This window comes from Mixophyes fleayi, chromosome 3, assembly GCF_038048845.1.
Source record: "Mixophyes fleayi isolate aMixFle1 chromosome 3, aMixFle1.hap1, whole genome shotgun sequence".
Classification (NCBI taxonomy): Eukaryota; Metazoa; Chordata; class Amphibia; order Anura; family Limnodynastidae; genus Mixophyes; species Mixophyes fleayi.
Window position 1 is genome coordinate 235,162,318 of NC_134404.1, and position 26,980 is coordinate 235,189,297.

The following is a 26,980-nucleotide window of genomic DNA, read 5'->3' on the forward strand; positions in this document are numbered from 1 at the left end:
GGACAACCGCTCAGCCAATCCCTGGTACAAGGACTCAACATGGCCTGCTAAGGCTTGTGCCGGAGACAGTGTGGATCCGCTTTCATCCATCGCAACCTCATCTCAGTGTGTAGGCCGGTTATAATGTTAGGAACCCCTCCAGCCGGTACAACACAACCCAGAATCTACTCTGCCAGTCAGGTGTTCACTGGAGCCCCTGATGGTGGGGACAGACTGGGCCGCAGACTGACAGAGGGTCGTGAAGTGTGTACCGGATGGGGAGAACCCAGGCAAGCGGAGTGAGGTCCACACAGAGGTCAAGGGCCGGCAGCAGACAACAGTATCAGTAAACAAGCTGGGGTCGGGGGTCACAGGCGGATAGCAGAAACGGTAAACAGGCCAGAGATCAGGGTTACAAGATACACAAGCAAAGTCCAATTCAAAGCCAAGGGTCATACACGTGAAGTCAATAGCGGTCTTAGAAGACTAGAACAGGAACAAGCAGGTCAGCAGACTGGAGCACAGAAGCTATAACCGACAGTGAGGCTGCAGACCTCACTGCCTTAAATACTAGTGGCCACCAATCAGAGCCTAGCTCTGAATCACACACAGCCCCCTGCCTGATTAATGTATCAGGCATTAATCAGCCCACAGACTTGTTAAATCAAGCCACAGGTAGTTTTAACTGCTGCGCATGCGCGCCCGGCTTCCTCCGTTGCCGGGACGCAGCGCAGGGCACAGAGCTTCCGACCGTTGCCGGACAGGATCCGGAAGTGACGCCCCGGTCGTCAAGGTGACGGCCGGGACGCCAGAGGGGGCCAGAAGCGAGCCGCGGCGGCTGTGAGTACCGCCGCGGCACGTGACAGGTTTCTTTTCTTTATAAAAATCATCATTCTCTATAAAGAGAATCATTCACAATGGTTTTAATTACAGTGGGTTGACAGACTGACTATTGACTAATACACCAAAAAGTAAGTCTTGCACTAGTGTGTTATATAAAATGCACCAGTTGCTCTCACAGGGCTTAATATAGAGTTGGACAAAATTCCATTTTATTTGCGCAAAATCTGCATTTCCCTACTGCACACAAACCCTGCATAAGAGTAAGTCCCTGTGTAGACTCAGACGCATTTTACACTTTTTACTGTCTATACTTAGAGATTAGAAAAGTGGTGTTTCAAAGTAGGCCAAGTATAGTAAGGATGTTTCACATAATTTGCGTATCATGCAGAAGTGGAAGCACCAGCAGGTTCATCTGTCAGGAGGCGTATCTGTTGTGGGTGCTCAACCCCTGGTGCAACATATGTACTGATGAAGACAATCAGTGTGTGTGTCTCCAAATAAGCCTCTACCAGCACAAAGCTATGGTGACAACTATAGCAGGGAAACCCACAGCATGGGGTCCCCCTGCCATAATGTCAACCAATTCTAGCTTGTTCAGTACATGTAAGCACACCCCTGGTGCAGTGGCTGTGCTACAAATTAATGTTTTTTTTGCTGGAGAATTACAGGTCCCAGCAAGCACTGTCATGCCAGATCTTTAGGTTAGGCAGGCACTTGTATAACTACAAGCAACAACATATCCATGGCTTCCAGAACATGCTGGCTGTAAAAGAATTACAATCTCCAGCATGTCCTGTCATCTAGGGCTCACTGGGTCATTAGTTCGCCTTTAAAAAAAACACTGGAAAATAAAGACAACCACACTGTGAAATAAAAACTCCCTGAACTACACAGCCTTTTTCGCAAATGGCAAGGTTAAACCTAATCATTCAAACCAAATAGAGTGGTCAAATTCTCGCATATGAATGAGAGTACCAAAAATTAATTTCAAAATACGCCTTCAAAATCCTATAGTATATGAATAATCAATGCAGAAAGCAACCATCAGCTTCAGTGGTGAATTTGCAATAAGCCAATCACAAGCATCTAGCTAGTGCTTGCGACCATCATCATCATCAGTGTGTATTTGCATCTGCCCTCTAGCAGTAGCACAGGATACAGTTCCTGATAGGCGTATAGGCATCTCTGCGCTGGTCTGCCTTAGATGCTCACCCTTCCTCCACTCGGCCTATAGTGGACCGCTCTTTTCCTCTGCTGCTCCAGCTCTTTAGTTGTAAGGAGGCGCAAGTGTCAGATATGCACAACTCTGCACTCACACATATGCGTGTGCATTGGCTGCAGGCAAGCGCACTACAAATTTACGGAATTTACACTATTCATATTGGTAAAAGTTCAACTCAGCAACAGTTTCCTTTTCTAACCCACATATGCAAAATTGCAAAATTATGATGTTCTTATGTAAAATAAGATTGTAGCTGCTGTTAGAAACAAGTAATGTTTTATTTCACCTCTGTGACAGAAGTAATAAATAATGATTGTAAAGTTTATAACACACGCACACACAAAGTATGTGATTATGACAGACTTGTAAACCAGTTGTGTGATTTTTTTTTTTATCTTCTTCCTTATCGCATCTCATTACACATTTTATTACTGTCTTAACAAATATAATTATCCTTCTATGTGGTAATGTTGTCAGCTTTTCATATCCCTTTGTTCTACAGGCCATGCAATAAAAAATGTTCTTGTGGTACGATGTGATACTTGTTATTTTCTCAACAGACTTAGTATGACTTATATTTTGCAATATTTTCAGTGTGTTTTCTGTGTGTGGGCAATAAAAACAGAAATGCTTTATTCTGAATACGTAGTATCATTTGTGCAATCTGACAATATGCTATATTTTCAACTCAGATTAATGCAAGTAAGAAAGTTACTCTTTATCCGCAATATGAAATTAATTTTACTATCAAGCAAACTAAACATGGGTACCAAGTTTATGCAGTACAGTGCAGACCTTCTCACCTAATAAAATATCAGACAAATGGTTAATAGAAGCCTAAATGGCTCTGCCCCAGTCAATCTTAGGCCATTTTAGCCAATCGCAGCAGGGGATGGGGCCACAATGCTGCGTTTAGCCCCGCCCCCCACCATCTTCAACAGCAGCGACTTCTGGATCCGGTATTTTTGCCTGCTCTCTCGGGAGTCTGGGAGAACTCCCAAAAATTCGGGAGTCTCCCGGACATTCCGGGAGAGTAGGCAACTATGTTGTACATGCCTAATTTCTTCAAGTCATATTCCGCTGGAAAAAGACAGACTAGAGACTGTGCTTATTGGAAATGGATACTACAGATTGTCACCATTAAACAAGATTTATGTTTGACAAAGCTAAGGAAAACTGACACAAGCGACTTTATTCTGGAGCCTTTTCTACCATAGTCTACTGCTTCTGGGATTTAGAAGTGGAGAGACGTTTGCTTGTCAATAATTTCCTCATAAGACCACTTAACTGCATTTTATTGCTAAATATGTATATATTGATGTATAACATGTTAAGTTAGTGGATATGTGTTGAGTTTAGAATGTGCTGTTGCTAGATATTGTTACAGTTGAAGAATAGTTGCAAGTAAGCATTTAAGATAGAGGTACCTCTTGGCTAGGATAAGAAAAGTTAAGTTGTTGCTTTGTATTCTTCTAAATTCATTATATTTTATCTATTTTAAAGCATAGTTGCAAACTCTCCCGGAATGTCCGGGAGACTCCCGAAATCTGGGTAGGTCTGCGGGATTCCTGGGAGAGCAGGCAAATATCCCACATACTGGAATATACTTTGCAAAATGACGGAATTTGCAGCGAATCGCGTCATTTTGGCCCCGCCTCCTGCGACAAAATGACGTTTACGTCATGGGGGTGGGGCCAAAATGACGTGATTGACCACGCCCCAAAGAGAAAGAGGTGTTTCATCAAAAACCTCTGTCTATACTGTGGGGAACCAGGCTATCTAATTTTCGCTTGCTCTAAGAGGCCGGGAAATGCTTCCTCCTAGCTGGTAACAGGGAGGCCGATCTAGGAGTCAAGTTCACCACTCCCTACAGCTCTGCGGGTTCAGATTTATTAATGCCTATTACCCAGGGAACTCCTGACGGCCAATTTGTAACCTCTGCCTTCGTGGATTCCGACTCTGCCGGAAATTTTATCTCTGCCACTTTGGTATTGCAACTAAATATTTCTACTTGAGATGTGCTTCAGCCGTTGTTCCTCACCGCCGTGGATGAGAACCGAGTTAATAATGGTTCTGGCTCCCAAATCACTTCTTCCATTCGGCTGATGGTAGGGGTGCTACATACGGAATGGATAGAGTTTCTGGTCTTACCCCAGTCCATAAATTCTGTTATTTTGGGCTTATCGTCGCTCAGACTCCATGCACCCCAATTTAACTGGAGTTTGGCTCAGGTTACTTCTTGTGGTGCTCAGTGCTTTAAGAGATGCCTTCCCATTATAAAACCTTTAAAGCCCTCTATTCCTTGCAGAATTCTCACATATCTACCAAGACTTCCAGCACTCTACATCTACTTCCAAGACATCTTCTGTAAAGTTGCATCCGAGATACTTCCACGGCATCGTACATGGTACTGCCCCACCGATATGGTTTTATATAGTCTTATTACCCCACCTTAAATTAATAGGCACCTCCATGACCTCACTATAAAATTAAGTAGCCTACACAATCATATAAATAACTCCATCATCACTCCACAAATAGATTTATAGCTCCCACCACTAAATGAATAGTCCCCAATTACATTACTTTAAGAGCCCCCCCCCCACACACACACACAGTTACCATCTTTCATCCGGCACTGTAAGATGTGCAGGGTCGGATTAATCCGAGGTCTACTGGGCTAGCGGGCATCTGGGGGGCCCGCTGGCATTCATCAGGTCGGGGGCATCCCTGCCCCCGGATCCGACTGTCAGCTTGAGAATGGCAGGCAGCTAACAGCAAATGTTATGCTGTTAGCTGCCTGATCTGCCCGCAGTAATCTTCTTACTGAGGAGATCTCATGAGAGTGTCTCACTGTCACGAGCTCTCCTCAGTAAGAAGATTACTGCGTGCCGCGGGAGCACTACAGGGTGTGACAGTGTGAGAGGAGTAGGAACAGTAAAATTGATCTTGCACTATATTTAATCTTGGGCCCTTAACCACCCCATTTTCTGGCCAGGGGGTTCTGGGAAACCAGAACCCCCTTTAGGTGAGTACTTGTTTTTCATGAATTATTCACACATTATTTGTCTTAACAAATATGTAATTTCTTAATGTCCTATTAAACTTAATTATTACTTTATTATTATATTACCAATTATGGTAGTACTCTCTAGGTCCAACTTGAAACTCCACATACAGATTATAAGAACTAACTCCCAAGAATATAGAATATATTTATTTACTTCTATATTATCTAAATATTATGAGTGGTGCACCATAGAAGAATATGCAAAAATTTCCAAAAAAAAAGAAAAAGAAAAACTTTTCTGTTGACAGGAACTCTTGGGTTACTCTTTTATTATAAAATCCACTATGTATTAATCAATAATAAAATAATGGGGAAAACCCTAACTGCAAGGAAAGGGTGGTAAAAAATGTGACACTTTAGGTGCGTGGTTGTAGTCTCACAATTATAAATACATTGTAAAGAAGAATTGAGCATAGAATGTAAATAATAGTTATTAAAGGAATATGTTAAATTAAGCAGTAGATGGTACAAAACATAACTATAGTAATTGCGCTTCTCATTCCACGGGTCATTTATGCAAACTCATTGATCACTGCTTACTAAGTACAGCTCTCAGTAAACAATACAAATATAATTCTGACTAAGCAATACATAGTTCTCACTAACAGTATGCAATATTATTAACTGTTGGTACCGGTGGTGCACTTTGCTGGGGGTTACTTATAGTGTTGGGGAAAGAAAAGTGAAAGCTGGAACAGTCTGTCTCTGAACAGATAATATCTGAGAGATCTGCTTGTAATTTGAACATAGTCTCTATGAACAGGGCAGTAATTTATGGCTAATAAAGCACTGAGTACATGTGTAGTGTCATGTGCCATGTTGGATAGATTGTGAGTGTTGAATGTATGTCAACAGAGTGACATATATGGGCAGCACAGATGCTTGGTGATTAGCACTTCTGCCTCACAGAAATGGGGTTATGAGTTCAATTCTCAAACATGGCCTGTTGCATGTTCTCCCCGTGTTTGCCTCTGTTTGTCCCGGTTTCCTCCCACACTCCATAAACATACTAGTAGGTTAATTGGCTGCTATTAAATTGACCTAAAGTGTGTGTGTGTGTGTGTGTGTGTGTTAGGGAATTTAGACTGTAAGCCCCAATGGGGCAGGGACTGATGTGAATGAGTTCTCTGTACAGCGCTGCGGAATTAGTGGCGCTATATAAATAGCTGCTGATGATGATGATGATCTATGTCGAGAAGATAGTTCAACCAATACAGAGTAAGACAGTTTTCCTCCTTGTCACCTTATCAATAGCTTATTGTTTCTGGTAGTTGTCAATTCCTGTCTTCCACCACCCTAAGTGGCTGTATAATTGTGTGCCAACAATACACATGTAGTTGTTCAGAAACGATTAGGTTGCTTGGATTTACAATCTCCCAGACTTCCCTCAGTCATCACAGTCATCATCGGCTGCTTTAGTGAAGCACCTCCCAGATTTCATTATGGAATGAAGGAGGGGTGCTGACTCAAAAGGTAAGTATGAGGAACACTATAAATTGGGGGCACAACTATGTAGCATGCTATAAATTGAGGGCACATCTATGTGGCATACTATAATTTGGGGGTACATCTATGTGACATAGTAGGAATTGGAGGAAAAACTATGTGACATTCTAAGAATTGGGGCACATCAATGTGGTATACTATAAATTGTGGACACAGTTATGTGGCATATCTATGTGGCATTTTATGAAATGGTGGGACAACTACATGGCATACTATTAATTGTGACACAGCTATGTGACATACTATGAATTGGGGGCACAATTATGTGACATGATATGATTTTTGGGCATAAATATGTGTCATATTTTGAATTGGGGCACAAATATGTGGCATATCAAGAATTGGGGCACAACTATGTGGCATACTAGAAATTTGGGAAACAAGTACCTGGCATACTATTAATTGGGGGCACATCTATGTGACATGCTAAGAATTGAGGGCACATCTATGATACATTATATAAGCTCTCTCCTTCAACAGCTTTCTAACTATTCAACTCTAATGGATTACAAATTGCGTTGCTATAAGATAGTTGCTAAGTAGGTGTCTGCAATCATGCAGTACATTAAGTATGCTGCAGTCTTCTATACTATTCTACATGATTAAACCTGTGCCGTGCAAATGATTCTCTCCACTGCGGCTGTATAGCGGCGGGACCCACTCGCAGTGCCCCCTTAATACCAGCAATGTGCACAGCATTTTCTAGTGATGGCATTTCTACCGTGGCTGTCGAGAATATTGTCTGCAAGTTTTTGTGTAAGTCGCTATTTCCTAGATGTTGCTATTGTACCTATTGCCATTTTAGCATTGATGTAATTGATGTCAGCATTATTGCCATTGTAATTTTGTATCCCACCCCTTAAAGGAACTGCTGCAAACACATTGGTGCCAGATACCACAGGAAACCTTCAGAGGTCTTGTGGAGCCCATGCCTTGACAGATCAGAGCTGTTTTGCCGGCAAGAGGGTGACATACACAATATTAGATAGGTGGTTTTAATGTTGTGGCTGATCGGGTTGTATTAGCCAGACATTTTTTTATTGCTCAAATCAGTTCATTTAGATGATTACTGTATAGTCATGTGATCATGTTCTCAAGAATCTACTTATCAAAATAAATATTTATAAAACTCATGTGTCCAACAAGAGGGTCAAATCAATTTGGATTCCTCATTCAATCTATGTCACTGCAGGAAAAATAATTCAGTCACTTTATTGCATACATTGAACAAACATTGTAATGTTTATTATATACAGTCGTGGTAACAAATGGCACCCTTGCAGTTTTTTTTAATAATGCACAACTTCCTCCCCAAAATTGTTGAAATAAAAGATATTTTGGTATCCACATATGTACTTCTCTGGTTTGCAGTGGAAAAAAACACAAAATGCAGAAAATGTTTTAGCTTACTCCACACAGAAATTCTCAAATGGGCCTGACATTGGCAACTTTTAGAAGTAATTAGAAATAATTAGATTTCAATTTCCTGCAGTTTTGATTGGTACTGCTGCCATTATAAAACTCTTCCTGGCAGCATACCAATACTAGTGATAGTTCCTGCTTGGACAGGTGTGCCTTGTATCCTGACCAGTTCTGTTCTCTGTATTTGACCCAGATTGTTCAAGAATTCTGCTGACTTTTCTACTCCTGATCCCTGCTTGTCTGACTCTGAGATCTGCCAAATACATTCTGGTTGATCAATACCTGCTACCTTGAACTTTCCACTCCATCCGACAAGTGCCAGACTATTCTGCATTAACCCCTGACTTTCTGAGTTCTGCCAACAATATCCTGGTTACTCACTACAAAAAATACTTACTTGATTTAATCTCCTCTTCATGTTTAATGCTAGTATATAACATTCTATGTCATAAATGGCTAGGAAGGTGTTATAATTCAAAGCTATATAGTTGATCTTTCTAAAGTAATTTAGACTATCCTCTAACATATGAGGGAATACAGGTAACACATTTCCATAAGTATCTAAAAAAATACTTGCAGTAAGAATTTTCATACTCTTCCTCCTGGGCACTTTTCATTCTTACGTGTAAATAAAATATTGTTACTATAGGATTGTCTACCTTTAAAAAATCCCACTCTATTCTATTAATTAATTATTGCTTGCTTATGGGCTATTAAATTATCTTCCAGCACATTTAGAATTTCCATATCCTCTTATGATAACATTCTCTTACTATATTACATAAAGTAATAGGAAAAAATACTGGCTCCTCTTCCAATCACAGTTGTTTGATTTCAGTTAGACGGGACATAGGGTCAGAATTGGGAGTTTCATTCAAGTGTATGTTAACATACATTTTGTTAAAAGTAATTTCTGCCAAATAATCTGAGGTATTTTTCTCCTTTGAACCTATTGAAATGTGTTTTTGGAGAAAACCCATATTTTAAAAAACATGATGGGCCTGAGTCATTAAGGGGAGCAAAGCATAAAAAAAGGAGTAACTTTGCACCTTGGCAAAGTCATGTTGCATTGGAGGGAGAGGTAAATTTAAAATGTGGGGACAGATTTATAATTGGGTAGGGCATATCCTAGATCAACTTTAAATTTCAATGTAAAAATGAAACTGTAAGTATTGGTGTGCTACAAGAAAAAGCAGCCACTATTTTCCCTACGTGCAAAATAATAAATTAAGTTGCACCCCTTGCATGGGGGATCACATTTACTCCTTATTTTACTTTACTCTCCTTAATGAATCAGGCCCAAAATATTTAACAGATAATATTTTATTACTAAGTCTAATAATTCTCATTAATTAATTTGGATTCTTCATTCATTTACAACTGTGACTCTCCTTCAAATTCCATCTGTTCCTGTTTCTTGTGTTTCTAATTTACTGTTCCTTGCAGTGCTTTAAAAAAACTAATACAGTGATGACCAAAAGTTTTGGGAATGACACAAGTATTGGTTTTCACAAAGTTTGCTGCTTCAGTGTTTTTAGACCTTTTTGTCAGATGTTGCTTTGGTATACTGAAGTAAAATTACAAACATTTCATAAGTGTCAAAGGCTTTTACTGACAATTACAAAAGGTTTATGCAAAGAGTCAATATTTGCAGTGTTGACCCTTCTTTTTGAAGACCTCTGCAAATCGCCCTGACATGCTGTCAATCAACTTCTGGGCCACCTACTGACTGATGGCCGCCCATTCTTGCTTAATCAATGCTTGGTGTTTGTCAGAATTTGTGGGTTTTTGTTTGTCCACCCACCACAAGTTCTCAATGGGATTAAGGGTCTGGGGAGTTTCCTGGCCATGGACCCAAAATTTTGATGTTTTGATCCCCGAGCCACTTAGTTAGCACTTTTGCCTTATGGCAAGGTGCTCCATCATGCTGGCAAAGGCATTGTTTGTCACCAAACTGTTCTTGGATGGTTGGGAGAAGTTGTTCTTGGAGGATGTTTTGGTACAATTCTTTATTCATGGCTGTGATCTTAGACAAAATTGTAAGAGAGCCCACTCCCACCAGTGCAGAGCTTGCTCAGGAGTGGAAGCAGGCAGGTGTGAGTGCATCTGCACACAGTGAGGCGAAGACTTTAGGAGGATGGCCTGGTGCTAAGAAGGCCAGCAAAGAAGCCACTTCTCTCCAGGAAAAACATCAAGGGCAGACTTATATTCTGCAAAAGCTACAGGGATTAGACTGCTGAGGACTGAGGTAAAGTCATTTTCTCTGATGAATCCCCTTTCAGATTGTTTGGGGCATCTGGAAAAATGCTTGTCCTGAGAAAGAAAAGTGAGCACTACCATCAGTCCTGTGTCATGTCAACAGTAAAGCATCCTGAGACCATTCGTGTGTAAGGTTGCTTCTCAACTAAGGGAGTGTGCTCACTCACAATTTTGCCTTAGAAAACAGCCATGAAATGGTTATATGGATGTGGAGTCAGACATAAAGAAAATGAAACAACAATGACAAAATATTTCACTTTGTATGTAAAGGTAATTTGAAGGACATATGAGCCTTCAGTTTAGAAAATGTCCATTTGAGAATTAGAGATGGGGAACAAAAAGTTAATAAAACAGGAACATTATTGTTTTTTTTTAAATGGTAGGCCTTGTGCCAACTGGCCTCAATGGCTATATTACTTATGTGGGTCATGAGGGTTTGGAAAGTATTTTAGTAACACACATTAAACTACACATTAAACTTGGAATTCACTTTGAAAGGTGTAATAAGTTTATGAAAATAAACAATATTATATTTTTCTCTTTCACTAGTTTTAGCACTTCACCATTTATGATATTTGTTCAGTTTCCTCACGCATCACATCACACTTATTTATCATTCTTATTTTTTAAATTATTATCCCATATTAAAGATAAATATGGCAGATGTCAACTAAATCTCTCAGTTTCTTGTAAATTGTAAAATGAATTTAATTTATAAAATTGTTCTTGTTTATATACATCAAATTGTTATTCCATTTATTGCTTAACACTATATAACATTTCTTTTGCATTCTTATTTTACACTTTACTATAAATTATGAAATGTTTATAATTAATGTTTAAGTATATTTTTCTTTGCATTAATTTGTGTCTCCTTTGTATTACTATTTCATGCAAATTAGTGAATAAGTATTTGATACAGTATCACAAAAATTTTAACTTTATATAACCACTTTTTATAAAAGTGTATTTTTCAACCTTTTTATTTGCCTTTATGTAAAGAGTTATTGTTATAAATGTTGTGTCTATATAGGCTTAATAATATAGCATCAAGTTGATATTGAATCAATTAATCCCTTAAAACTATTGCAATCTAAATACTCAATGATTTGGTACACTCATAATAAACTGAATACAGTTAATTAGGAAAACATGATCTTTATTCCTGTGAGCATATAACCATAATCCTTGTGATAATGATTTCTTATGTCTCTGTCAGTATGATTACTCTTATTCCCATGAGAACATCATCATAATTAACTTGCAAGTATAATCGCTCAAATATGCAAGCATCAATTTTATAGCATGATAATTACTAAGAACCTGTCTTGTTGAGTAAGAATATTTAACAAACATTACAATGTTTGTCCAATGTAAAGAAGCAAAGAAATATTTGTCCTGCAGTGAGCTCTAAAATACCGGATTTTATATGAATGAGAAAGCCAACTGGATATGACCCTTTTTATGTTGATGGGTCATATGAGTTATAATTATTTATTTTGATGAGCAGAGAGAGATAGAAACCCAGGATTTTGTTTTTAATGAAAGAGCCAAAGGGCACAGACCAACTCCATGTTGAGTGGTTATAGGAGTGACAATCATCATTATTATTATTATTATTATCAGTTATTTATTTTAGCGCCACTAATTCTGTAGCACTGTACAGAGAACTAATTCACATCAGTCAATTCAATCCCTGCCCCATTGGAGCTTACAGTCTAAATTCCCTAACACACACACACACACACACACACACACACACACAAACAGAGGCAGAGTCTACAGTCTAAATTTCATAACATACACACACAGACAGACAGAGAGACGAGGGTCAATTTTTTTTATTTTAGCCAATTAACCTACCAGTATGTTTTTGGAGTGTGGGAGGAAACCGGAGCACCCGGAGGAAACCCACACAAACACAGGGAGAACATACAAACTCCACACAGATAAGGCCATGGTCAGGAATCAAACTCATGACCCCAGAGCTGTGAGGGAGAAGTGCTAACCACTGTCACTCACCGGACTGTGAGTGCCATTTCTCCTGTGTTCAGGAACCGTGGCCGTCCGCCATCCTTAGGGTCTGCGCATGTGCAGCCCTTATGAAACCTTCAGTACCTGTTGCTTTTAATTGATTGGATGATCAGGCAACCCTCCCTATTTAAACCATCTGTGATCATTACCTGGTTGCCTGATCTTGGAGTCTCATTCCCCATGAGCCTCTGAAGGTGTTCCTGTGTTTCCTCGTGTATTCAGCTCCAGCTGATTCCTGTCTACTACTATTGTGGTTTCCAGACCACTTCAACTATCCTGTGTTCATCGTGTCTGCACTCAGCTGATTCCTATCTGCTACTGCTGCTGGATTCCAGTCCGCCTCAACTCTCCTGTGTTCAGCGTGTCTGCTCTCCGCTGCCTCCGTTACTACTGCCGGGTTCCAGACCGTCTCAACTCTCCTGTGTTCATCGTGTCAGCTCTCCACTGATTCCTATCTGCTACTGCTGCCGGATTCCAGACCGTCTCTACTCTCCTGTGTTCAGCGTGTCTCCCCTCCGCTGCCTTCGCTACTACTGCCGGATTCCAGACCGCCTCTACTCTCCCGTGTTCAGCGTGCCTTCCCTCCGCTGCCTCCGCTACTACTGCCGGATACCAGACAGCCTCAACTCTCCCGTGTTCATGATGTTTCCAGTTTTACTTACTACTGCTTCCTGAGTATTGCTCCGTTGATTACCGGTTATCTTCCGTGCGCTGCACCAACCTGATTACCGCTTCCATCCTCCAGTGGTCTCTCCTCCTGCCGGCGTTCAGCCGTTCAGGTATCCCTGCACGTCTCCTTGACAGCCTGCTCTCCTGAATCGCGGTATGCATACTTTCCATTGACTTTGCTATTGTATTGCATATCCGTCTGGACTGTGTTGTGTTCATCTCCGGAGTCTTCCATCTACTGAAGCTATTGTTACTATTGACTTTGTTTCCTATTACCTGGATCTCTATAGTGACTTTGTATACTTCAAGCAGCGCTTGTCAGTTATTATTGTATTGTGGTTATCATTGTGGGATCAAGTTCCGTGTGCCCCGTGTATCCTCTGCATTCCATTCCATTCATCTCCTCGTGCCCCTCCTCACATATATATAGCAGTGGTACAACTTGCTGAATGCAGACCACTGACTCCTGTTTACCTGTGGCACCAGTTTCAAGTATCCTCTCACATAAGCAGTGGTACAACTTGCTGTACGCAGACCACTGACTCTCCTCACGTTTACTTGTCCATCTGGTTCCTAGTGTACATACATCTAGTCATTACCAGTTGCTGCTAGTCATAGACTTTCCTTGAGCATTCTCTCACCATCTGCTGATTCTCCTGTTCCGTTGTCACCCTGCTACCAGAGGACCATAGTACCAGCTATATTACTCTGGTAAGAACATCATCTGGTGATATCCTGGGCAAAGACTCCTAGTGCCCGTGACAACCACTAGGCCACTGTGCTGTATTTAAATGTGTATTTAAATTGCTTAGTTGAAGCCCTCTATTTAAACTTCTTAAACCTGAATGGAGGGTTCAAATCCTTTGAAAAAAAACAGTGTAGCAAAATACACATCAGGAGACAGGAGGCACACACTGTTTGTCAGCATGTCCATTGCGGAGTAGAAACATGTTCAGAATTAGATGAAAGCTGTCATAGTGGACAGAATAATTTGGAATACTAGTTTTGTTAAAAAGTCAACAAAGTCAATCTTATAGAATAGCAAAGAAGACATCAGCAACTCTAATTAATTTACAGCATGCTAGCAGACACCTATTTAGCAACTATATTAATGGTTACATTAAACTATCTGTAATCCACTGTAGTTGAATAGAAAGCTGTTGAGTGAAAACTTCTACAATGGCATATTAAATAAAAAAATGTATCAAGTTGTTGCAAATCAGAAGGTAATAAATCAGAACAACGTTTGCTGCAGCGGTGCAGAACAAGAAATCATTGATGTTGAAGGAGAAAGAGCCTTTACAAGAATTAGATTCAAAATATCAACTTGTTTCAGTTAAGTTAAAATGATACTGATTAAAAGAGCTGCAGCCATACAGAGCTAGAAATCATTAAAACTGACTGAAATATACAATATATTGTTAATAAATTTGAGCAACTCCAGATTTTACAATATGTTATGGACATATTAAATTGTTATTAAACAAGTAAACATGAAAAAAAATGGCACTGTGAATAAACGCTTACAATTCAAAAACTAGTACTATAATGTCAGTATATTTTTTCCTATAAAGAATAATTACTGATTTGTCACTTCTACAATGATACAACATATTAAACTAAGTATACAATTATTTGTATCTTTATTAATTCAGAGATAGCTATCATTTAAATCATTACACCTCAGCTGTAGGAACTATAGTTTCTATCAGCCAAAGTAGCATATAATATATTTGAATTTGATATTGTTGTAAGAGTACCTAACTTTTGTTTTAGGTTTATTATTTATCATTTCTATTTTTTTATTTTTTTATACACATCACAAAAGCACTTTTTTCATTTTTCTTATAATTCCGCTATCATTTTGGGATGATATACACGCAATAATATGAACCATGAGTATTCATTTGCTGTGTCATTATTTGTCTTATCACTGTATCATCTTATTTTTGTTATAAACAAATGTGTAAATATAATTTTGACTTAGGAACAGGACAGTAAAAAATTTAAAATATCTTAAATATCTTTCATAATTCTCCTGCTCATTCTGCTCAATACACGAGTGCGGTGTGCTCAAATCATTGCACTGCCTTTGTAATTGGCTAATGGAGAGATGTATTCCTAGAGTTGTGTGGATTTTATATGTAGGCCTAATGCTTCCTAATGTTAGTGATATGTTCTTTGCCCGCAAGTTATCTGTTCGTGTTGTGCACCATTAACAGAAGCTTTTCTTTTGAGAAATTTGTAGCTCTCCTGTATGCAACTAGCTTTTTCAAAAACAGCTTCCAAGACAGTGATTGACTGACATGCACCAAAAGAAGCACAACTGATTGTCATGCAGACAAGCCACTGTGGATCCACATATTCTCTTAACCAACATTTGTGTACTTATGTTTCCTGTGAAAAAAAAAACACACTGCTCCCCTACACCGTTCATACTTCAATCACATACCCCAAAAGAGCCAGATTGGAAAAAATGCAATACATATATATATATATATATATATATATATATATATATATCTATCCAGGGACAAGCAACCTACAAAAAAAGACATGCAAAAGTTAGATTTGCTGATGTAAAGATAATAGTGAATAGTGTGGCAGAAATGCAGCTGAGAGCCAGCAGGCTGTTGTCTGTACCTACAAGAAATAACAAACCAAGTCAATGTAGTGACTCTGACCACACGCTCTCTGGAGAAGGTGAAGAAACTGGCAGCACTTTCAGTGTAGGCTTAAAGACAGATTAGAGTGCAACAATATTATATTAGGGGGGCCAGAGCAGAAAGCCTTGTCCTACCTCGATCCACAACAAATTGATGGAATTGGTAAAATTGACATGCTACTCACTGTAATGAAACTCTATATATATTTTTAAATAAACAATTGACTTTCATTGTCAGGGCCTCTTTCTTCCTGTCTACTGCCACCGTCTCCCTGTGCTTCCTTGTACTAGGACTCTTGCATGTTATGTAATAAGTTTGACATCTGTTTTGCCACCCTACAATATTACAGGGTCTACAGCAAGCCATGATGAAACATACAAGATATAACAACAGAAAAGTATTAAACCGAGTAATTACAACTTCACAAGCACGTTCTGGGCCCAGGTCCATGTGCAGCCTTGTAGTCAGGAGGAGAGATTTAACACTGGCGCAGGACTTGCTTATATGCAGTTTCAGTTAACATAAAAACAGTGATGATGTCACAATGTACACAAAGATAAACTAAGGTCTTTCTTCATTGTTTCAGGGGGTCAGGTCAGACCAGTACAATGCAAATCATAAGTAAGTTCAAAGGATTCCTCTGAATAAAGTGGGGGCCAGCCAGGGCCGGACTGGCCATCGGGCACTTCTGGTAAATGCCAGAAGGGCCGATGGCTAGTTGGGCCGGTCCAACGGGGCAGGATGTCCGTCCGAGCAGCGCAGCTCACTGCGCGCTGCTCAGCAGACAGTGTCAATGCGATGTGCGGCGCGCCAGTAATCACATGGGAGGCGCATCATGTGACAGCACCTGTCACATGATGTGCCTCCCATGTGATTACTGGCGCGCCGCGCATCGCACTGACACTGTCCGCCGAGCAGCGAGGTGATAAGGTAAGTGTGTCTCTGACTGGGGGCGGGGGCTGGCTGTCGCTGTCACTATGTTTCTGACTTGGGGGGGCTGGCTGTCACTATGTCTCTGACTTGGGGGGGGCTGGCTGTCACTGTCACTATGTCTCTGACTTGGGGGGGGCTGGCTGTCACTGTCACTGTCTCTGACTTGGGGGGGCTGGCTGACGCTGTCACTATGTCTCTGACTTGGGGGGGCTGGCTGTCGCTGTCACTATGTCTAACTTAGGGGGGGCTGGCTGTCACTGTCACTATGTCTCTGACTTGGGGGGAGCTGGCTGGCACTGTCACTATGTCTATGACTTGGGGGGGCTGGCTGTCACTGTCACTATGTCTCTGAACGGGGGGGGGCTGGCTGTCACTGTCACTAAGTCTCTGACTTGGGGGGCTGGCTGTCGCTGTCACTATGTTTCTGACTTGGGGGGGCTGGCTGTCACTATGTCTCTGACTTGGGGGGGGGCTGTCTGTCACTATGTCTCTGACTTGGGGGGGGCTGGCTGTCACTGTCACTATGTCTCTGACTGGGGGGGAGCTGGCTGTCACTGTCACTAAGTCTCTGACTTGGGGGGGGCTGGCTGTCACTGTCACTGTCTCTGACTTGGGGGGGGCTGGCTGTCACTGTCACTATGTCTCTGACTTGGGGGGGCTGGCTGTCACTGTCACTATGTCTCTGACTTGGGGGGGGCTGGCTGTCACTGTCACTATGTCTCTGACTTGGGGGGGGCTGGCTGTCGCTGTCACTATGTCTCTGACTTGGGGGGGCTGGCTGTCGCTGTCACTATGTCTCTGACTTGGGGGGGCTGGCTGTCACTGTCACTATGTCTAACTTAGGGGGGGCTGGCTGTCACTGTCACTATGTCTAACTTAGGGTGGGCTGGCTGTCACTGTCACTATGTCTCTAACTTAGGGGGGGCTGGCTGTTGCTGTCACTGTCTCTGACTTGGGGGGGGGCTGGCTGTCACTGCCACTATGTCTCTGACTTGGGGGGGGGCTGGCTGTCACTATGTCTCTGACTTGGGGGGGCTGGCTGTCACTGTCACTATGTCTAACTTAGGGGGGGCTGGCTGTCACTGTCACTGTGTCTAACTTAGGGTGGGCTGGCTGTCACTGTCACTATGTCTCTAACTTAGGGGGGGCTGGCTGTTGCTGTCACTGTCTCTGACTTGGGGGGGGGCTGGCTGTCACTGCCACTATGTCTCTGACTTGGGGGGGGGGCTGGCTGTCACTATGTCTCTGACTTGGGGGGGGGCTGGCTGTCACTATGTCTCTGACTTGGGGGGGGGCTGGCTATCGCTGTCACTATGTCTCTAACTTAGGGGGGGCTGGCTGTTGCTGTCACTGTCTCTGACTTGGGGGGGGCTGGCTGTCACTGTCACTGTCTCTGACTTGGGGGGGGCTGGCTGTCACTGTCACTATGTCTCTGACTTGGGGGGGCTGGCTGTCACTGTCACTATGTCTCTGACTTGGGGGGGGCTGGCTGTCACTGTCACTATGTCTCTGACTTGGGGGGGGGCTGGCTGTCGCTGTCACTATGTCTCTGACTTGGGGGGGCTGGCTGTCGCTGTCACTATGTCTCTGACTTGGGGGGGCTGGCTGTCACTGTCACTATGTCTAACTTAGGGGGGGCTGGCTGTCACTGTCACTATGTCTAACTTAGGGTGGGCTGGCTGTCACTGTCACTATGTCTCTAACTTAGGGGGGGCTGGCTGTTGCTGTCACTGTCTCTGACTTGGGGGGGGGCTGGCTGTCACTGCCACTATGTCTCTGACTTGGGGGGGGGGGCTGGCTGTCACTATGTCTCTGACTTGGGGGGGCTGGCTGTCACTGTCACTATGTCTAACTTAGGGGGGGCTGGCTGTCACTGTCACTGTGTCTAACTTAGGGTGGGCTGGCTGTCACTGTCACTATGTCTCTAACTTAGGGGGGGCTGGCTGTTGCTGTCACTGTCTCTGACTTGGGGGGGGGCTGGCTGTCACTGCCACTATGTCTCTGACTTGGGGGGGGGGCTGGCTGTCACTATGTCTCTGACTTGGGGGGGGGGCTGGCTGTCACTATGTCTCTGACTTGGGGGGGGGCTGGCTATCGCTGTCACTATGTCTCTAACTTAGGGGGGGCTGGCTGTTGCTGTCACTGTCTCTGACTTGGGGGGGGGCTGGCTGTCACTGTCACTATGTCTCTGACTGGGGGGGGGCTGGCTGTCACTATGTCTCTGACTTGGGGGGGGCTGGCTGTCACTGTCACTATGTCTCTGACATGGGGGGGGCTGGCTGTCACTGTCACTATGTCTCTAACTTAGGGGGGGGCTGGCTGTTGCTGTCACTGTCTCTGACTTGGGGGGGGGGGCTGGCTGTCACTGCCACTATGTCTCTGACTTGGGGGGGCTGGCTGTCACTATGTCTCTGACTTGGGGGGGGGCTGGCTGTCACTGTCACTATGTCTCTAACTTAGGGGGGGGCTGGCTGTTGCTGTCACTGTCTCTGACTTGGGGGAGGCTGGCTGTCACTGCCACTATGTCTCTGACTTGGGGGGGGGGCTGGCTGTCACTATGTCTCTGACTTGGGGGGGGGCTGGCTGTCACTATGTCTCTGTCTCGGGGGGGCTGGCTGTCACTGCCACTATGTCTCTGACTTGGGGGGGGCTGGCTGTCGCTGTCGCTGTCACTATGTCTCTAACTTAGGGGGGGCTGGCTGTTGCTGTCTCTGTCTCGGGGGGGCTGGCTGTCACTATGTCTCTGACTTTGGGGGGGCTGGCTGTCACTATGTCTCTGACTTGGGGGGGCTGGCTGTCACTGTCACTATGTCTCTGACTTGGGGGGGGGCTGGCTATCGCTGTCACTGAGTCTCTGACTGGGGGGGCTGGCTGTTGCTGCATCTCTCACTGGTGGGGGGCTGGCTGTGTCTCTCCCTGGGGGGGGTGTGTCTGGCTGGCAATTGTGTGTGTATCAGTACATTGTGTGAAGTCTGGACCTATATATATATATATATATATATATATATATATATATATATATTTATTAGTGTGTGTGTGGGGCCATGTATATATTAGTGTGTGTGTGGCCATGTATATATTAGTGTGTTTGTGCGCGCAGTATTTTAATATAATATGTGAGGGAAAGGAGGATCTTAATATAGTGTGGGAGGTAGGCTATTTAATGGTGGAGTGTAGGTGGGGGCTAACTATTTAAGTTGAGGTGAAGGAATCTTTAATTTCATGCTTGGGTGGTTTAGGGCTATCAATTGAATATGGTGCTGATTGTGGGGTGGAGGGCTATTTATTAAATGTGAATATGAATTATTTATTGCTGGCGATGGTTGTGGAAAATAGCTATATTTATTAAACTTTAATGCTATTTAATTTATTACTTAGACTGTCTGCAGGGAGGGAAATATGTTTTGAGTAAATGGGTATATTGTTAATTTAATGTTGGGGCTGTTTGAAGGGAAATAGGTATACTTATTAAATGTGAATATTATTATTGTGGGGACTGGAGGGAGGCCTAATTATAAAACGTGAGTTGGAGTTTTCTAAATCTCATGTACCCCATTTTTTTCAGAATTGGGGATCTAATATTCCAGGATAAAGACAAGAAAGAACTGAGCTAAAGAAACCAGCTGCTACAAGCGGTGAAAGTGACCAAGACAGGTAGGAGAGAGCAGGACAGTCTGCCAACGGTCCTGAATCTGGTGGGGCAGTCCTGAATTTGGGTGACTGTCTCACTTAGTCAGGATTTGGTTTAACTGCAAGGACAGTTGGGAGGTATGTCCCGCTTCACAACGTACTGCTTGTGAAGGCAGAGCTGTGTGCTTCTAACAGTAGTGCACACAGTATTGCCTGTGTATTTGTCTAAATTGATAACCATGTTACATAATAGGGGCCCAGCTGTCTTAAATACCTTGGGCCCCTTAGCCTTAATGCAGCATGTTAGGGGAAGGGAACGGATAGCTGCTCTCAGTTCCCGGACAGGACACAGCCTGCAGAGGAAGCCTAGGAGCTCCAAGTATCACAAGATTTGGTAATCTTGTGAGACAAAGAGCTTCCCTGCTCACTCTACAGGAAGTTCCCACCCTGATGGATGTCAGCAGCACCAGAAGCATCCCCAGTGGGCTGGGGATGGCGTGATGTGACTGGGAGGGCGTGATAAATGTAATGTTTTATTATAATATATGTATCAATGCCACATGTTGGCCACACCCAAAACACAATGTGGGCATGCCCTTTGCGCGGCGGCGCACGGTTCATTTTATGCTGGGACTGAGATGGGCCTGTGTACTTTAAATGCCAGGGCTGATTTTTAGTCCCAGTCCGGCCCTGGGGCCAGCTCACTCCAACAACTGAGAGCATGTGCCTAAGGGAACCAACCTAATCCAGTTTAATCCAACCTATTTGCATTCCAAACACAATATAATTTTGAGCATTAATCCTTTATCTTCCATAACTAAAAGATTGCTTTACCAATAGTAGTGGATTACTGATGGTAATGTGCAGATCAACATGACACTAAACATGATACAGTCACATAGTCCGGGTTTGAAATTGTCCTTGAAGCCTGCTCTGGATAGGCTTACCCCCAGAGAGGTGCGAAGTCTAATGGTAAGCGAGAAGCTTGGAAACATGGACCGGTGATGAAGGGCGAGGATCTGCAATATACCACAGGTCTTAATCGTGGAACAGGTAACACAGAATACTAACAGAGAGGTCATGAGCAACAGAGGACTGATTCGCTGAAATCCCTGAACAGCAAATAGCTTGGAGACGACATCGATGATGAGGTGCGATGTTCTGCAATATACCACAGTTTGAAAGTGCTAGGGTTGCACATGCACGGTAGGACCGGCACAATAATGACAGAAGGTGAAGGAACGCCATGCAGAGCACGGAATAGGTGAGACGTGTGATAGTTCCCCCCTCTTAATGGTGGGTATTGAACACCAAAGGCCTAACTTTCTTGGGATACTTAGCACAAAAGTTCTTGACCAAAGATGAAGCGTGAACATTGGAAGCATCCACCCAGGACCGCTTCTCAGATTCATTTCCCTTCCAATCCACTAAATATTTAGTCTTGCCCTGAAAGGCTTTGGAATCCAAGATCTGGGAGATTTAGAATTTTTCAGATTGCTGAACAGCCGGAAGAAGAGATGTACTCTTATCGGAAGAAAACCGAATAATGATTAGGGTTTTGAGGAGCGATACATGAAAGGAATTTGAGAAGAGTAGTGAACTATATACTATAACAATATTTTTTGGAGGAGGAACCGCCCAACATTTTCTATCTGCAAACCGTTTATAACGGGAAGAAGTCTTTTTGAAACTTTCAATTGTCTGGTTCCAAATAGAAAGAAAGATGCAATGGAGGTCATTAGCAGCCAGAAACTGGGTGGGAGGGAGGGCTGAGAACTTGGGAAAGTTAGGATGAAGGCCATAAACAATAGAGAACGGAGTGCAAGATATGGATTCAAGATAAGTTTTTATGGGCAAATTCTGCCCAAGGCAGAAGGTCAACCCAGTTATCCTGGGAAGCCGAGGAATATATAAAAAAAAAAAGTCTTCAAATCTTGGTTCACACTTTCGGTTTGGCCATTGGATTGCGGATGGTCGGATGACGAGAAGTTCAGCTGAATATCCAAGAGTTTACAGAGGGCTCTCCAAAATTTGGGTGTAAAGTGAACTCCCCGTTCAGAGACAATTTCAAGAGGACATTCGTGTAGGCAGAATATTTTTCCTCGACAAAAATATTTTCTAAACAGGATGCAGATGGAAGGCCAATGAGAGGAATAAAGTGTGCTATCTTCGAGAAACAGTCTACAATCAACCAGATGGTGTTGAACTTCTTACAGGGAGGGAGGTCAGTCACAAATTTCATTGATATATATGTGACCATGGTTTGGATGGTATAGGAAGCGGCATGAGAAGACCAGTAGGAGACGGTCGGGGGTCTTGTGTTATGCACAAATATGACAGGCTGCCAGAAACTGTTTGACATCACATCTAAGGGTTGGCCACCAAAAATTCTGAGAGATGGGTTCAATAATTTTGGCGGACCTGCCATGATCGGAAAATCGGGAACAATGAAACCAATGCAAAAGTTTTTTTTGAAGGTTCCGAGGTACAAAACTTATCCCGGTTGTAGTACTGAGTCAGGAGATACGGACGGCACCTGTAGAAATCTGGGTTCGAGAATAGGATGGCTAACAGCATCCGGAGGTTCAAATTCACAGGGGAACGGCCTAGATAAGCTACATAAGCTCTTCTATTTCTTGATCCCGGCTGAAATGTAACATGTAAATTAAAATGATAAAAGAAGAGGGACCACAGGCCTGCCGAGGGGTTGAGACACTGTGCCGATTGGAGATATGGCAGGTTTTTGTGGTCAGAAAAAATGGTTACGGGAAAACGTGCCCCTTCCAGGAGATATCTCCATTCTGATAGTGCCATTTTCATAGCTAGGAGTTTTCTATTATTGATGGTATAGTTATTTTCAACAGGCAGGAATTTACGTGAAAAGAATGCGCAAGGATGAAACTGTCTTTTGGTAGAGGGGTTCTGGGAAAGAACTGCGCCTATTACTACTGCCGAGGCGTCTACTTTAACAAAGAATGGTTAAGAAGGACCAGGTTGCCTGAGGACCGGAGTTGTAAAGAATGTTTTCTTGAGGGTGCTAAAGGCAGAGAGAGCTGTCTGCGGCCTTTCTTGGTCAGAACGACAATAGGAGCCACAATAGAAGAATAATTTTGGAAAATCTGTCTATAATAGTTAGCGAACACTAAGAAACGTTGAATGGCCTTCAGACCCAACGGAATAGGCCACTCCATGATGGCTCGCACTTTCTCAGAGTCCATTCGCAAGTTGTTACCGGAAACAATGTATCCTAAGAAAGATGTCTCCGTGACTTCGAAGACACATTTCTTGAGTTTGAAAAAAGGTCATTGCCCTAAGTCTCGAGAGAACCTCAGCATCATGTTGTCTGTGGGAAGGCTGATCCTGGTAAAAGTTAAAATATCGCCCGTTCACAAAACTTTGAAATACCACAGGATCGTTACTAAGCCTGAAGGACACCAAAAGGAAAAAGAAAAAGATGTGTATTTTAGGGGCACTCCAGGGTGGCCAATACATAAAAATGTATAACCTTTATTAGGTATGCATTAAAATTATGTTGAACAAGTTGAATTGGTTGGACAGAGAGCGAAATAATTAAAAACAAAGGATAAAAACATGTGTCCTGTGCAATTAAAAAATGCAGCACAAATTGCATAACCTTGCTGCCACCATAAATATTCCAGTATTACATATGTAAATATATAATCCGCTAATCTTATATACTAGTATAATATCCTGGTTATCAATGATATATATAGAGAGAGGGCTGATTATATTTTTCCCTTAGATTATCTCCTTTGGATTATGACATACCATGCCTGAAGGGCATAACCAGATATTCATAGTGACTGTTTCTGGTGTTGAAGGTGGTCTTCCACTCATCTCCTTTTCTAATTCTGATTAAGTTGTATGCGCCCCTCAGGTCTAGCTTGGTAAAAATTCGTGCCCATTTTATACAGTCAAACAGTTTGGTTATCACAGGAATTGTATAACAATTTTTTTGAGTGATGGTCGTCTTCCTTTTAAACGAAGAAGAAACCAGCACAATCTGGAGAGGAGGAAGGACGAATAAACCCTCGCTGGAGATTTTCTTTGATGTAATCTGCCATGACCTGTGTCTCGGTAACCGACAGGGGATAAAGATGGCATCTGGGTGGCATCTTGCCAGCAAGGAGATCAATAAGGCAGTCCCAAATACGATATTGGGGCAAAACCTCAGACTTACTTTTATCAAAAACATCGGCAAATGAAGAGTACTGGGGAGGAACAACCTTTTTGGTGGACTCTTTAATGACATCAACTGAACGTAACGTCTTGACATGTACGAAACACTTGGAAAAGCAGGATGGACCCCAAGGCAGGACTTGGGATGTCGACCAATCAATATGAGGAGAATGCAGACAGAGCCAAGGTAAACCAAGGATAACCAGACTGGAGGTGTGTGACACCACATAGAAAGATATTTCTTTAAAATGCAGGATTCTAAGCCTGTGAGCAGGGTTCCCTCACCTCTCTGTCTGTATGTATTGCCCAGTATTGTCTTATTAATGTTTGTTCCCAATTGTAAAGTGCTACGGAAATTGTTGGCGTTATATAAATAAATGTTGATGATGATGATGATGGACCCCGGTTTATTGAGACAAAGTGTCTGTTCGTTTCAGAATTCTCCCGTTAGGAATATGACTCCCAGCTATGGCTGTGAGCACCACTGGGGTAGATAATAACGTGGTAGGTAGTGATATGTATTCCACTAAGGCATGAGAAATAAAATTTTTGGCTGCCCCAGATTTCAGGAGAGCAGAGAGAAGTTTAGATCCCCCAGGACCATGAAGGGTAACAGGAATAATACAAGCAGATGAATTGTTAAATTCTGGAGAGGACTTAAATCTCTCTAGCCTGACCTATCAATCACAGATTAGGGTTTGGCATTTCCCTGGTGTTTAGAGCATGAGGGCAAGCGATGCCCAGGTTCAGAACAATAGAGACAAAGTCCACTAGAAATTCTTCTCAGTCTCTCCTCGGGGGAGATCCTAGAGCGCCATAGCTGCATGGCCTCCACTGTGGCACTAGAGGGTAGGCTCTGGGTGGTCATTCTCACAGTTTCTCAGTTGCCCTCTCTTGACATCTAATGTGAACATGGTGGCACAAGGAGATCAGGGCGTCTAGGGTAGTTGGTAGTTCCTGAGAAGCTAAAATATCTTTCATTCGGTCAGCGAGCCCTAAACCAAGTATAGCCACAAGGTCTTCATTATTCCATTGCAGTTCGGAAGAAAGAGTATGGAATTGAATAACATATTGAGTAAGGGTATGGGAACCCTGTCGAAGTCTAAGTAAACGTGAAGCGGCGAGGAAACACGCCCAGGTTAATGGAAATTTTTTTGTAATGTTGCGGTGAAAGCAGAACAGTCTTGTAGCAAAGAATCGTTCCTCTCCACGCCAGAGCTTGACAGGAGACAAGCGATATGATATAAGCCACTTTAGTGCTATCAGTAGGAAAATTTTGCGGGAGTAGCTCAAACTGAACATTGGTTCAAAATTCCTCCACAATATTTAGGGTCACAATCAAACTTTTGAGGAGTAAGTAAATGTAGAGATGTGGAGGATTCAGTCTGGGTAGAGTGACTGGGCTCAGTAACTGGTGGAGCCTGGGCGACAGGCAAGGCCGTTTGCTGAGAGTTTAAACGTGAGGCTGGTGCCTGTAGACACTGAAGGAGCTGTTATTGCGTAAACATTCTGCCGTTCACTCTGACCAACCACATGTTGCAGCATGTCCTTAGCAGAATGTTCCCGATTGGGGTCCATTCCTAGTTTGGTCAGTTCTTACCGTCACAGAGTCTGGGTTTGAAATAGACCTTGAAACCTGCTCAGGATAGGCTTACCCCCAGAGAGGTGCGGAGTCTAATGGTAGAGAGGTATTCACCAGGGATCCCCGCAAGGGAATATGGGCTTAGATGCTTTCAAGCCACAGGTCGCGGTCCTCTAAGGGGAACCAAGGAACCAAGGAGCGGTGAAGGACTACCAGAAGGGAAGTGCAGAGTCTTGGATGAATGGCAGATAAGTCTGGAGGATCCTGGAGAACAGAATACTAGACGAGAATAGGTTTACGGCAGTGAACTGAAGCGCTGAGGTCCTAGTAGCTAGATCAGTGATGATGCACACGTCCTGTAGAGGACCCTCAATCCTGGACTGTGGAAGGGGAGACACAGGAGAAACTATGAGGAAGTACTACTGCGGGCTGGAGTACTGAGATCACAGTGGGTGGCTGAGGCTAGATGCAGGATCGATGATGAGGCACGACGTACTGCAGAGTAACAAGGGTCTAGATCGAGGAATAGATAACAAAGGATACCAACAGAGAGGTGATGAGCTGAAGATGACTGATGCGCTGAGATCCCTGAACAGCGAGTAACTTGGAAATGGGAGCGGTGATGAAGCATGAGGATCTGCAATATAACATAGGTCTTGAAGATGGAAAAGGTAATGTCAGGGTTCTCAATGTAAGACCACGGAGAGACAGTAGGTGAACAAAGTGGTTTTATTAGAGACACAGGTAATACAGGTTCAGGATGCAAAAACTAGTAAGGCAGTAATATAACCACAGATCTTAACAGCGGAATAGGCAATACTGTAAAGCAATACTGTAAAGCAATGGTGAGAAGCAGTAGTCTGTGGATTGCAGGGCTGTATATCTCTAGAGAGGTGGTGAGACGAGTAGCCTGTTAATGCTGAAATACTTAAGAGTAGACAGCAGATAAATGTGGAAGTAAGCTG